A 14,847-nucleotide genomic window follows, 5' to 3' on the forward strand; every position below is an offset into this window, starting at 1 on the left:
AATGGAGCAAATAATCAAGCAATCAGTTTGTAACCACCAAGATGATGATAATGTGATACATAAGTCAGCGTGGATTTATCAAGAACAAATCATATTAAACCAACCTAATATTCTTCTTTGATAGGATAACAAGCCTTGTGGATGGGGGAGAGGCAGGAGATGTAATCTATCTTTTCTTCAGTAGTGCTTTTGGTACGATCTCCTATGACCTTCTCAAACTAGGGAAATATAGCTTAGATGTACCCGTTGTAAGGTGGATGCACATCTTATCAATGGTTCTTAGTCAAAGTGGAAGGGCATATCGAGTCGGGTGCCACAGGTATTGGTCCTGCATCCATTTCTGTTCAATATCCTCATAAGTGATTTGGATAATAATATAGAGAATATACTTAAAAAGTTTCAGAGTAACAGCCGTGTTAGTCTGTATTCGCAAAAAGAAAAGGAGTACTTGTGGCACCTTAGAGACTAACCAATTTATTTGAGCATGAGCTTTCGTGAGCTACAGCTCACTTCATCGGATGCATACCGTGGAAACTGCAGAAGACATTATACACACACAGAGACCATGAAACAATACCTCCTCCCACCCCACTGTCCTGCTGGTAATAGCTTATCTAAAGTGATCATCAAGTTGGGCCATTTCCAGCACAAATCCAGGTTTTCTCACCCTCCGCTCCCCCCCCCCACACACACACACAAACTCACTCTCCTGCTGGTAATAGCCCATCCAAAGTGACCACTCTCTTCACAATGTGTATGATAATCAAGGTGGGCCATTTCCAGCACAAATCCAGGCTTTCTCATCTCCCCCCGGAAACACACACACACAAACTCACTCTCCTGCTGGCAATAGCTCATCCAAACTGACCACTCTTAAAAGTTTGTGAACAATACCAAGCTGGGAGGTGTTGCAAGCGCTTTGGAGGACAGGATTAGAATTTGAAATGGCCTGAAATAAATAGGATGAATTTCAGTAAGGACAAATGCTAAGTACTGCACTTAAGAAGGGATAATCAATTGCACAAACATAAAATGGGAAATTACTGCCTCGGGAGGAGTACTGCAGAAAAGGATCTGGGCATTATAGTGGACCACAAACTCAATAAGTCAGCGATGTAATACTGATGCAAAAACGGTGAACATCACTTTGGGATGTATTAGCAGGAGTGTTGTAAGTAAGACATGAAGTAATTCTTCTACTCTACTCAGCACTGATAAGGCCTCAACTCAAGTACATTACTGTGTCCAGTTCTAGGCAACACACTTCAGGAAGGATGTGGACAAATTGGAGAAAGTGCAAAGGAGAACAACAAAAGTGATTAAAGGTCTAGAAAACATGACTTACAAGGGGAAATTAAAAAAAAATTGGGTTTGTTTAGTCTGGAGAAGGGAAGACTGAGGGGGGGAATGTAAGTCTTCAAGTATGTAAATTGTTAAAAAGAGGTAAGTGATAAATTGTTAACCACTAACCACTGAGGACAGGACAAGAAGTAATGGGCTTAAATTGCAGCAAGGGAGATTTAGGTTTGACATTAGGGAAAAACTTCCTAACTGTAAGGGTAGTTAAGCACTAGAACAGATTACTTTGGTCTACATTAGGAACTTAACATCAGTATAATGACATTGCTCAGGAGTGTGAAAAATCCACACCGCAGAGCGACACAGGTATACAGACCTAACCCCCATTGTAAACAGCACTATTTTGTTGGAAGGGCTGACCTCTCAACACAGCTACTTCTTCTCAGAGAGATGAAGCGCCTATGCCAACCTGAGAAGCTTTCCTGGCAACATAGTGTCTTTGCTAAGCACTACAGAGGCACAGCACCTCCAGTGCAGCTGTGCTGTTGCAGCATTGTAAGTGTAGACAAGCCCTGGTCAGGAATGATCTTGATAATACTTACTCCTGCCTGAGTGCAGGGGGCTGGACTAGATGACCTCTCAAGGTACCTTACAGGTCTACGGTTCTGTGATTCTGTTATCTTTTACTAGAGTGCAAAACTGCCTGGTGCATTAGATAAGTGTTTGCTACTGAGTAGGATGTTTGTGGAGTTGTGGAAAAATCATTCAGCTTTCTAGTTTGTGGGAGGGCATGGTTTTTGTATATTGGATTCCTGCAGTCTATGGAATTGTGTGACACCCTTATGCTGTGGCTAGGCTTTCCTCTGTTTAAATGCAAAAGATTACATTACAATATTAACCGTAAATTTAAAGAACAAAGGTCCAAATGCTGATGTGCCTTCAGAGCTTCTATTGACTTGAGTAGAGCCCATAGGGACACTTGTATATAGCAACAACTTGGCCGCACTCTTATATGTATGCCAGTGTTAGGATGACTAGTCAGTTTGTTTTTAAGATACACAATTAACAATGGATATGCCAACATTGCTATGAGAATCTTAAATATTTAATTTAAATTTGTTAATGCTACATGGACATAGAAATATACATTTAATATATTGAGCATTAACTATTTTACCTATTACCTTGATACTATAAAGTGATTAACTTGCTTCCAATAGGTCCCATTGAGTAGTCACATTGTCATCTAGAGCAGTGCTACTCAAAGTGGTGGTGTGCGGACCAGTGCCTGTCCGTGAGCCATCAGCTGCCAATCTGTGCACACATTGGGGGGAAAAAAATTGCCGGTCCCCCACATCAGATAGCTTGAGAAGCACTGCTCTAGAGCATTTTATGTAGTGGGGTTGCCGCTCTGTTGGTCCCAGGATATTAAAGAGAAAGGGTGAGATAATATCTTTTATGGAACAACTTCTGCTGGTGACAGACAAGCTTTCAAGTTTACACAGACCTGAAGAAGAGCTCTGTGTAAGGTCGAAACCTTGTCTGTATCACCAACAAAAGTTGGTCCAATAAAGAGGATATCTCACCCACCATGTCTATCTACAGTATTGTCATTCTTCGCAAGGTTGTTGATACCAGCACACAGCATAGTTAATAAGAAATTTTTAAATCTACAAACTTAGCAAATTTCACTTTATAGTCTTCCACAAAAGTATGAAGGGGGCATTTGACACTTAACTCACTTATAATTGTCATTTAGCCATTTAGCTTGTCCTGAAGTACCTGTGTTCTACTAGGCTGTATGCAAATGCCCTGTTCTGTGACATGGCTAATATGGAACCCTACCAGAATAGAGTTGGACTACAAGGTACTGGTAAGTGGTGACTTTATTATAATGGTGTGGTTTTGAAAAGTTCATTATAAAGTAATTAACTTTCCAAAACGGTGCTTTATAATAATAAAGCCACTCAACCCTGTAGGTCAGCTGTGTAGTCAGGTTCAGTAGTATCTGTGATGTCACCACACAATCTGGGATGTTGCAGCAGAGCTCTCAGGAAACATGAAATGATGATCTAATTTTCATTCGTGGCAAGTGGCTGTGGCATTCCGCACATGCGAACATGGTTTACTTAATTGTAAAATTCTTACCCAATTGGGTGGCCAGTATGATTAACTCCTACTACGTATTAATGCAACAAATAATGCAAATGGTAAGAATATTTATATGGCTGAGTATTCCAAATGAAATTGCCACAGGTTAGTTCTTGACAAAAGTTTTACATGAGATCCAACGTGACACATCAACTAAGGGCATATTTAAATTACTGCCACTACAGTGGCACAGCTGTGGTGCTATATTTGTGCTGCTGTAGCATCATCGTGTAGATGCTTCCTGCCATTGACAGAAGGGGTTTTTCCTTTGGTATATTTAATTCATCTTTTTGAGAGGCAGTAGCTAGGTCAACAGAAGAATTCTTCTGGAAACCTAGTTATGATCCAGGGGTGAGGTCCAGCTAACTATGGCACTCAGCATGCAAAATATTTCGCATCCCTGAGCCACCTAGCTAGGTCGCTCTAACATCTTCTTCATGTAAACCAGGCCTTAGTGTTAGAGGTTGAACACTGATTAGTTGTTATGCTATTTTTAATTGTAACTTTTTTTAAATGCTTGTATGGCCATCACATTTCATTATATTGTTCATGATATTGTTAGCCATCTAAGAAGTTTACTACTAACTTATCTAATGTCAACCTAGAATAATCATTTAGCTGACTACTGTGTGACTGATAACAGGTAGTCAGGAAGTGCCAAAAGGGAACCTCAGTGCAGTGGAGTTTTACTCATGGTTGTTAAAATCATGTCATCCTACTTGTTTTTCCTCCACAGCTTAACATGTATGAAGTACTAGTGCTGACCCTTCATGTTCTAGAAAGAACAAGCTGGGGGAGGGGGTATGATTGCGAGATTAGAGGGGAGGTGTAAAAGCTCCACGGTGGAAGGAAAATAGACAAGAAGATGCATAGGCTGAATGGGGAGGTTTTAAAACTAGCAGTGTCTGTTTTGGCTGAGCATGTGCCCTCATGCGAGTGCTTAAAGGGCAAGGCATCTGCAACTGTCCCCAAGTTCCTGCTGGCTGGAATCTAGCTGGTCCACCCTGCTAGATTTTTACCTCAAGCTAAATGTCTCCAAATTCTTCTCAGAATCTTGAGAACAAAGTTTTTTATTTTGGCACCTTAGTCTGTACTAGTGCTTGTCAGATTGAAAGCTGCTGATCCAGACCCCTTTGTCCTATCCTAGACCACAGGAGACTTAACACACATATGGTATCTCAGGTTTAGAATGGCATCGCTTTAGGCTCATGACTGGTTCATGGCTCTCAACTTGCATGGTGTCTACAGTACTTCCATGTCTCCATCCGCCTGGCCCACAAGAAGTACCTCAGGTTCACAATAGGACCCAATGACTGTCAACGCTGGGTTCCGCCCTTCGCAGTCTCTGTGGCACAGTCTCTTCATGAATCTGGTTTTGGAATCTCTGGGGGTGGGGGAAGTACCTGGCTATAGCAGTGGCACATCTAAGAGGGAATCCACTTCTACTGTATCTAGATGACTGGCAAATCAGAGGCAGGTACTCCTCATCCAAACATCATATTAATAAACAAGTTATGGTCCTGACCAGAATCCTGCAGGAACTTGACTGGTGGCCGCACCCACTGGATGTGAGAAAAGAGGTACTTTTTTTGGTCTCTCCCTGACAATGACACAGGTCACAGATGTCTCAGGGACAGTCTGGTCCACTCACCTTAATCACTTTCAGATGCAAGACTCATGGTCTCAAGATCTTAAGCTCTTCATATATATCTTGAAATTGAGAGCCACTAGGTTAGCTTATATGGCTTTCCTACCTGTCCTGTCTGAAACCCTGCAGTGCAGATTGTGACGGACAACACATTGGCATTGCATAATTTAAATAAGAAACAGAGGCACTTGATCATCATCTTGTTTTCTTTGTCTGGTAGCAATTGAGTTTTGGGAATGGTGCCATCATAATGGAGTGACATTATGCTAGCTCTACATCTTCCAGCTCCAAGTCGGTCAGACCATTGCTGATTCCTGGAACAGCTGTGAGTATTCACTACAGAAATCTATCCTAGACCTGATATTCCACCATAGATCTGTTTGCCATGACCAGTTCTGCTTCAGTGAACGTGTGAGCACTGACTTTTGTTCAGATGCCTTTCTGTTTGGTGATCTCAAGGACTGCTGCATGCCTTCCCCAGGATAATATCCAAGGTCAAAATTGCTTCAGCCAATATGATGTGCTGTGAGATCTCCACAGATGTTCAGCCAGCCCTTCTGTACATCTTTCTATCTGTTTGAAAATGCTGTTGCAAAACTAGGGTCAAATATTGCCCATACGCCCACAGTGGTTGCACCTAATGGCATGGATGTCAGCTGGATGAGTAGAACTGTCAGGGATTGCCCCCTAGAGCAGGGTGGGCAAACTCTTTGGCCCATGGGCCACATCTGGATATGGAAATTGTGTGGCGGGGCCATGAATGCTCATGAAATTTGGATTGGGGTGCAGGATGGGGCGAGGGCTCTGGCCGGGGGTGCAGGCTCTGCGGTGGGGCTGGGGATGAGGGGTTTGGGGTATAGGCGAGTACTCCAAACCGGGACAGAAGGGTTTGGAATATGGGAGATGGCTGGGACAGGGTGTTGGGGTGCAGGAGGGGAAGCTCCTGGATGAGCATATCCCCTCTCCATCTCCTACACAGAGGCATGACCAGGCAACTCTGCATGCTGCCCTGTCCACAGGTGCTGCCCTGAAGCTCCCATTGGCTGCAGTTCCTGGTCAATGGGAGCTGTGGGGGTAGAGGGTGGAGCGTGGATCCCCCTGGCTGTCCCTATACATAAGAGCTGGAATGGGGACATCCTGCTGCTTCTGGGAGCCATGGCACACGGAGCAGCCCCTGACCTTGCTCCGGCTGGAGCGCGGGAGTGGGGCAATCCCCAGATCCCACTCCCCAGCAGGAGTTCAAGGGCCCGGTTAAATCTGCTGGCAGGCCAGATGTGGCCCGCAGGCCATAGTTTGCCTACCTCTGCCCTAGATGCTCAGGAGATTTGTTTTTGCAAAGTTGGACCAGAAGGACTTAAAGTAGAAAAGATTGTTTTGGGCTGCCCATGGGAAGGTGGGGGGATTTGAACCTGGTAGAGGCCCCAGTACCAAAGATTCTGGACTACATATGGCTGCTGAAGCAAGCAGGACTAGCCTGTAGCTCTTAAATCCACCTGCCAATAATATCAGCATGCCACACTCCCATATAGTCGCATTCAGCTTTTTTGCAACCAACAGTATTGAGATTCCTCATGGTTCTCCTTCATACCTGCTCTCTGGTTAGAGATCAGGCACCTGTGGGACTTCAGCATCATTCTATAGCTCATAGAGCTGCCATCAAATCATCATTAGAATGCCCGTTATGCCACCTCACCATCAAGATGGTCTTCCTTCTGGCCATCACATCGGTAAGCTGTAGGTCTCCTATGATTGAACCACCATAAATACCTTTTCATGTAGACATGGTGGTGATGAAACCACACCAAGTTGGTTCTTAAAGTGGTCTCTGAATTGCACCTGAAACCAGTCTATTGCCTTATCAGTCTTCTTCCTGAAGCTACACTTCTCGCCAGGAGAAAAACATCCTTCTCTGGATGTGTCCAGGGCCCTGCTTTACCTCATCAGAACAAAGTCTTTCTAAGTCTCCTTTCCTCTTCATGGCCTTATCTGGCATATTGAAAAGGTCATGCCTTTTTTTCCTCAGAGGATCTTGAAGTGGATCACAGAGTAATGACTGTTGGAAATACATGGCTGGCATGTCTCTCCCTTCAAAGGTCAAGGGACACTCCACCAGGGCAGAGGCAACCTCTTCGGCCTCCTTCAGAAATGTGCTGATCTCTGAGATCTGTATGGCAGCCACGGGGAGCAACCCACTGGCCTTTTGTTATGGATTATTCATAAGGCCGTGAGTTTGTCACAGAAGTCACCCCTGACCTCTGCAACGGCTGGTGCAGCTGGTCTGGGGGCTGCCTTTACAGCCCTCGGCTCCTAGGTGGAGACATGGCCAGGGAGCTCTGTGTGCTGCCTCTGTCTACAGGCACCGCCCACTCAGGGCACAGGCAGCGCGCAGAGCTGCATGGCCGTGCCTCTGTCTAGGAGCTGGGGTGGGGGATGTCACCGCTTCCAGGCAGCCCATCAAGGTAAGCGCAGCCCAGAGCCCTCACCCCCTCTAGCACTCCAACCCGCAGCCCAGAACCCCCTCCAAAACCCAAACTTGTGCTGCTGCTGGGAGGGGGTGCTGTTGCCCAAGACTCTCAGCTTGCCAGCACTGACATTCCTCCAGCACCAGGGGGGGCCCAAGCCGCACGCTGCTGCCCATTCCAAACACCAGTGGGGATTCTGGGCCACCCTCCCAATACCTGCGCACCCCTGGGCCGCTGCCTCTCCCCCAAGCACCCGAGATTTAGTCAGGGGTACATAGTACAAGTCATGGACAGGTCACAGGCCATGCATTCACTTGGTTATGCCTGGGCAGATGCCAATTTCAGAAGAATGGTACTCCAACCTAGTTGATATAGCCAAGACTCCTTGCCCACAGTCCAAGGCAGATTCTGCTTTGCAGTCACCTAGTGTGGGATCCACACTGACAAGTAATTGGAGAGGAGAGTTTCTTATCTATATTAACTATGGGTCTTCAAGGTAGCCAGTGTGGATCCCATGTTCTGCCCTCCATGCCTGTTTTTCAAAGGCCTCAGTTACCTGAGCTTTGAATTGCAAATGAACTGAGGGACGGTTGTGGCCTCCCAGTCCTTACTGCTCTCATACAGGATTACAAGGAACCACAAGATGCATGTGTGGCCCCACTGGACTCTGCTAATAAAACAAAAAAGCACTGTGCTTGAGTCATATGCATGCTTAATGGGATCTACCCTGACTACAGCATCTCAAAGAACCCCATTAACTCTATAGCATAAGTAACCATTCATTGTTAGTTTCCTGTCATGTTCTGTGGCAAATCAAAATATATATTACCAGAATGTACTTTAGTAGCCTACACACTACGTTATTTTAAAAAAAAAATCTTCACGGTTAATAACTAGTGAGAGTGGGTGTTGTTAAAGAATACTTTCAGGAATATTTCCTAGATACCTGGGCTCTGTTAGTGTTTGGACAGATTCTTCCCACCCTTGAATTTCTGGGGGGAAGAAATGTAGAGATTCAATAGTTACAAATATCTAATGTTCTCAAACATAGTTTCATCTTGAAGTAACTAGTAGTGAAACTGTTTAATTAGACTTCATGAAATATTAATATACAAATAACAATGTTTTCTGACACCTCACATGCCAACACTTTATTTGGCTCTTACGGTTCCTTAGTCCTTCACCACAAAGAAATTTATTTTCTTTACCCTACTGCTTCCTCACGTGCTTCATTTAAGGGGCTACTCCTCAAGAACTGGTTGGGTAGAAGTGGTACACTGGTTTTCCAAAAGAATATGCCCAAAATATTTTTCATGCTGTCTGGTCAAACCACCACTGTTGCATATTTAGCATGATACGATAAGCAAGGGTTCGTTTAAACTAGATGCTTAGTCTCGACAGCGACTTAAATTTCAGTTCCTTGAGCAATGCCAGTAAAATGATGGATCTGTTGAATGAGCAATGAGTCAGATAATGGAACCTAGATCTTGTAATTTTGAGTTCTTTGGTTACTTGTAGATTTGCAAGGATTAGTCTTTTGTTGGTAAACATCAGTTTCACCATATGTACACAAACTGATGAAAAAATATTTCCATTGATAGAAATGTACATGTAGGTAAAGTAAGAAAAATGCTGCTTGAGAACTTAGAGAATTTAAGGATATTTAATTTTGTGTATTTTGATATTTAATGTTGACAACTTGTGTGTTAATGGTTTATAATGCTTTAATTTTGAGTCTCAACATTTATCATTGTCTGATCCTCATAAATTTGCAAAATTGTGAATGTAAATAGATAATAAATTAGGAAAAAAGCTTTAAAAATAAACACTGAAATTTATCAAAATTATTTTTAAAAAAATTATTCTCCCTAGCCTATTTACTTGGATCTGCCATAGCGCTATATGAATATCTGGGATATACAGAGTCATTCCACATGTAGAACACCTTCTCAATGTAGGCTCCAAAATTTACTTTCTGTATTTGCCATACATTACTCTAGTAATGTTTTAAAGTTTCACTTTCAGTTCTAACTGTAGTTTCTCTAGCTACCTGCAAAACCTCTTGAGTGAGATCTTGAATACTTTACTTGTGTGCTCCCTTTATGCTGAGTAAAAGGGCTAATGTGGCATAAATGTGCATTAAAACCCCTAGTCCTGCCTGGGGAAAATCTTCCTCACAGCAGGTACTGAGGTAATGGCAGTAAGGGTGCCTCACTGGACCCGCTTGCGAAGCCCTAGTTCAGTGGTGCATGTGCCTGGGCAGGTCTGCAGTGCTGTGGAGATTGCAGGCATTCCTGGGACTCTGCTGTAACTTAAAAAGGCCACAGGGCTCTCTGAGTTAGGCTGGAGATTGCTCCATCCTCCAGAGTAGCCCAGGGTTTGGAGAGTGTGAAGATTACTTAAAACTACCCTAGCATATACCCCAACCTCTTCATTTCCCTGGGGTGTGCATTCTGTGCCTCCTCTTACAGGCACAACACTACATCTCACCCCTTGGCTTTAGCACTAAATCTAACATGTTCAAAGTGGTACTTCCCACAAATTGCACAATTTCGTGTGTGTGTGTGGTACTCTAGGGCTAACAATGGGATTTAAAAAACTAACAAAAAACCTCCATTTGTACTCAGGGACTTTAAGGCCAGAAGGCACCATCATCCAGAAGGCACTGGAGTACTGTCATGGATGGTTATAAACTGTTCAGGAAGGACAGGCAGGGCAGAAAAGGTGGGGGAGTAGCACTGTATGTAAGGGAGCAGTATGACTGCTCAGAGCTCCGGTACGAAACTGCAGAAAAACCTGAGTGACTCTGGATTAAGTTTAGAAGTGTGTGCAACAAGAGTGATGTAGTGGTGGGAGTCTGCTATAGACCACCGGACCAGGGGGATGAGGTAGATAAGGCTTTCTTCCGGCCACACGGAAGCTACTAGATCGCATGCCCTGATTCTCATGGGTGACTTTAATTTTCCTGATATCTGCTGGGAGAGCAATACAGCGGTGCATAGACAATCCAGGAAGTTTTTGGAAAGCGTAGGGGACAATTTCCTGGCGCAAGTGCTAGAGGAACCAACTAGGGGGGGCGCTTTTCTTGACCTGCTGCTCACAAACCGGGTAGAATTAGTGGGGGAAGCAAAAGTGGATGGGAATCTGGGAGGCAGTGACCATGAGTTGGTTGAGTTCAGGATCCTGACTCAGGGAAGAAAGGTAAGCAGCAGGATACGGACCCTGGACTTCAGGAAAGCAGACTTCGACTCCCTCAGGGAACGGATGGCCAGGATCCCCTGGGGGACTAACTTGAAGGGGAAAGGAGTCCAGGAGAGCTGGCTGTATTTCAAGGAATCCCTGTTGAGGTTACAGGGACAAACCATCCCAATGAGTCGAAAGAATAGTAAATATGGCAGGCGACCAGCTTGGCTTAATGGTGAAATCCTAGCGGATCTTAAACATAAAAAAGAAGCTTACAAGAAGTGGAAGGTTGGACATATGACCAGGGAAGAGTATAAAAATATTGCTCGGGCATGTAGGAATGTTATCAGGAGGGCCAAATCGCACCTGGAGCTGCAGCTAGCCAGAGATGTCAAGAGTAACAAGAAGGGTTTCTTCAGGTATGTTGGCAACAAGAAGAAAGCCAAGGAATGTGTGGGCCCCTTACTGAATGAGGGAGGCAACCTAGTGACAGAGGATGTGGAAAAAGCTAATGTACTCAATGCTTTTTTTGCCTCTGTTTTCACTAACAAGGTCAGCTCTCAGACTGCTGCGCTGGGCATCACAACATGGGGAAGAGATGGCCAGCCCTCTGTGGAGATAGAGGTGGTTAGGGACTATTTAGAAAAGCTGGACGTGCACAAGTCCATGGGGCCGGACGAGTTGCATCCGAGAGTGCTGAAGGAATTGGCGGCTGTGATTGCAGAGCCATTGGCCATTATCTTTGAAAACTCGTGGTGAACCGGGGAAGTCCCAGATGACTGGAAAAAGGCTAATGTAGTGCCAATCTTTAAAAAAGGGAAGAAGGAGGATCCTGGGAACTACAGGCCAGTCAGCCTCACCTCAGTCCCTGGAAAAATCATGGAGCAGGTCCTCAAAGAATCAATCCTGAAGCACTTGCATGAGAGAAAAGTGATCAGGAACAGCCAGCATGGATTCACCAAGGGAAGGTCATGCCTGACTAATCTAATCGCCTTTTATGATGAGATTATTGGTTCTGTGGATGAAGGGAAAGCAGTGGATGTATTGTTTCTTGACTTTAGCAAAGCTTTTGACACGGTCTCCCACAGTATTCTTGTCAGCAAGTTAAGGAAGTATGGGCTGGATGAATGCACTATAAGGTGGGTAGAAAGTTGGCTAGATTGTCGGGCTCAACGGGTAGTGATCAATGGCTCCATGTCTAGTTGGCAGCCGGTATCAAGTGGAGTGCCCCAAGGGTCGGTCCTGGGGCCGGTTTTGTTCAATATCTTCATAAATGATCTGGAGGATGGTGTGGATTGCACTCTCAGCAAATTTGCGGATGAAACTAAACTGGGAGGAGTGGTAGATACGCTGGAGGGGAGGGATAGGATATAGAAGGACCTAGACAAATTGGAGGATTGGGCCAAAAGAAATCTGATGAGGTTCAATAAGGATAAGTGCAGGGTCCTGCACTTAGGACGGAAGAACCCAATGCACAGCTACAGACTAGGGACCGAATGGCTAGGCAGCAGTTCTGCGGAAAAGGACCTGGGGGTGACAGTGGACGAGAAGCTGGATATGAGTCAGCAGTGTGCCCTTGTTGCCAAGAAGGCCAATGGCATTTTGGGATGTATAAGTAGGGGCATAGCGAGCAGATCGAGGGACGTGATCGTTCCCCTCTATTCGACATTGGTGAGGCCTCATCTGGAGTACTGTGTCCAGTTTTGGGCCCCATACTTCAAGAAGGATGTGGATAAATTGGAGAGAGTCCAGCGAAGGGCAACAAAAATGATTAGGGGACTGGAACACATGAGTTATGAGGAGAGGCTGAGGGAGCTGGGATTGTTTAGCCTGCAGAAGAGAAGAATGTGGGGGGGATTTGATAGCTGCTTTCAACTACCTGAAAGGGGGTTCCAAAGAGGATGGCTCTAGACTGTTCTCAATGGTAGCAGATGACAGAACGAGGAGTAATGGTCTCAAGTTGCAGTGGGGGAGGTTTAGATTGGATATTAGGAAAAACTTTTTCACTAAGAGGGTGGTGAAACACTGGAATGCGTTACCTAGGGAGGTGGTAGAATCTCCTTCCTTAGAGGTTTTTAAGGTCAGGCTTGACAAAGCCCTGGCTGGGATGATTTAACTGGGAATTGGTCCTGCTTCGAGCAGGGGGTTGGACTAGATGACCTTCTGGGGTCCCTTCCAACCCTGATATTCTATGATTCTATGATCATGATCATCTAGTCCAGTGATGGGCAAACTTTTTTCGCCTAAGGGCTACATCGGGGTTGCAAAACTATATGGAGGGCTGGGTAGGGAAGGCTGTGCCTCCCCAAACAGCCGGGCCCCCTGTCCCCGATCTGTCCTCTCCCGCTTCCCGACCAACCCCCCAAAACCTCCACCCCATCCAACTGCTTCCAATCCCCTCTGCTCCTTGTCCCCTGACTGCCCCAACCCTTATCCACAACCCCGTCCCTTGACAGGCCCCCTAGGACTCCCATGTCCTATCCAGCCCCTCCCCTGCCTCTGACCGCCGCCGCCACCACCCCCCGAGCCTCCCCCCCTCAATCCAACTGCCCGTGGGACTCCCTGCCCCCTTACCATGCGAGAGCCAGCTGTGCTGCGTGGCAGAAGCGGCGGCCCAGAGCACTGGCTGCGCGTTGCGATGAGGCTCAGGGGGAGGGGCCGGGGACTAGCCTCCCTGGCCAGGAGCTCAGGCCAGGCAGAATGGTCCCGTGGGCCATAGTTTGCCCACCTCTGATCTAGTCTGACCACCTGCACGTTGCAGTCCCTAGAACCTCACCCACCTACTCCTGTAGTAGACCCATAACCTCTTGCTGAGTTTCTGAAGTCCTCAAATCATGATGTAAAGACTCCAAGTTGCAGAAAATTCACCATTTGCACTACTTTAAACCTGCAAGTGACCTGTTCCCCATGCTGCAAAAGAGAGTTGAAAAATCCCAGTCTGTGCCCCTCTGACCTGGGGGGAAATTCCTTCCCAACTCAAAATAGGTCTCTCAGTTAGACCCAGAGCATGTGCACAAGGCCCAGCCAGCCAGACACATGTGAAAGAATTCTCTGTAGTATCTGGGAGCCCTCCCCAGCTAGTGTCCCATTTCTGGCCGTTGAGAATATTTGCTACTAGCAGTTGCAGATCAGCTACATGTCATTGTAGGCAGTCTCATCATCCCATCCCCTCCATAAACTTACCAAGCTCTGTTTTGAAGCCAATTTAGATTTTTTGCCCCCACTGCTCCCATTAGAAGGCTGGTCCAGAATGTCACTTCTCTGATGGTTGAAACCTTTTGTCTAATTTCAAGCCTAAACTTGTTGATGGCCAGTTTATGTCCATTGTTCTTGTGCCAACGTTGGTGCTTCACTTAACTCCTTTCCCTCCCTGGTATTTATCTCTTAGGATTGTTCTCTACAAATACACCAATCTCCTCTCAGCCTTACTTGGTTAGGCTACACTAGCCAAGCTCTTTGAGCCTTCTCTCCAGAAGGAAGGTTTTCCATTCTTCTGATCATCCTAAGTAGCCCTTCTCTTCACCTGTTCCAGTTTGAGTTCATCTTTCTTACACACGGGAGACCAGAATTGTACATAGTATTTCAGATGAGGTTCTGCCCCTCCCACAAAAATATTCTCATTTACATTCCGGTCCTTTTTTAAAAATGAAGGATGTGATGTATACAATGACTTGCTCATTATTATTTTTTTTATGAAACACCGGTTTACTAAGACAGAGGTATTTAATAATAGCTGTAAAATTTGAAGCCATCCCTGTCCTGCAGATTTTCACCCCTCATCAGCTTTCTACCCATCCGGCTGGATAAAGGAACTTTCAAGCATGATGGAATAAAGTGACTTAAGTCCTGCTAACATAGAAAAGCAATTGTGATGTGACCTCCTTTTTTAAAAAATTGCTAAGATGAAATGTTATAACAGATGGGAACCTGAAAATCCATTTGTACTGGAATTGGGAATCTTTTTAATCAAATGGAAAAAATAAATTAGCTGCAGCAGTGGCAAAAAGAGGTGGTGCATTGTTGGAAACCAACCTGAATGCGTCTCGAGGTGGATCAATGTAAATTGTGCTTACAGCTGTTTTCTACTGGAAAATCTACAGTAGA

The 14,847-nt window shown here is 45.3% G+C and overlaps 1 protein-coding gene across 2 annotated transcripts in view; it reads left to right on the forward strand.

The window, feature by feature from the left end:
- LARP4B (La ribonucleoprotein 4B) overlaps nucleotides 1-14,847 on the forward strand; it is a 119,358-nt gene that overhangs the window by 42,247 nt on the left and 62,264 nt on the right. The gene's annotated exons all lie outside the window — the stretch shown is intronic.

The sequence above is a fragment of the Lepidochelys kempii genome, chromosome 2 (assembly GCF_965140285.1).
Source record: "Lepidochelys kempii isolate rLepKem1 chromosome 2, rLepKem1.hap1, whole genome shotgun sequence".
Classification (NCBI taxonomy): domain Eukaryota; kingdom Metazoa; phylum Chordata; order Testudines; family Cheloniidae; genus Lepidochelys; species Lepidochelys kempii.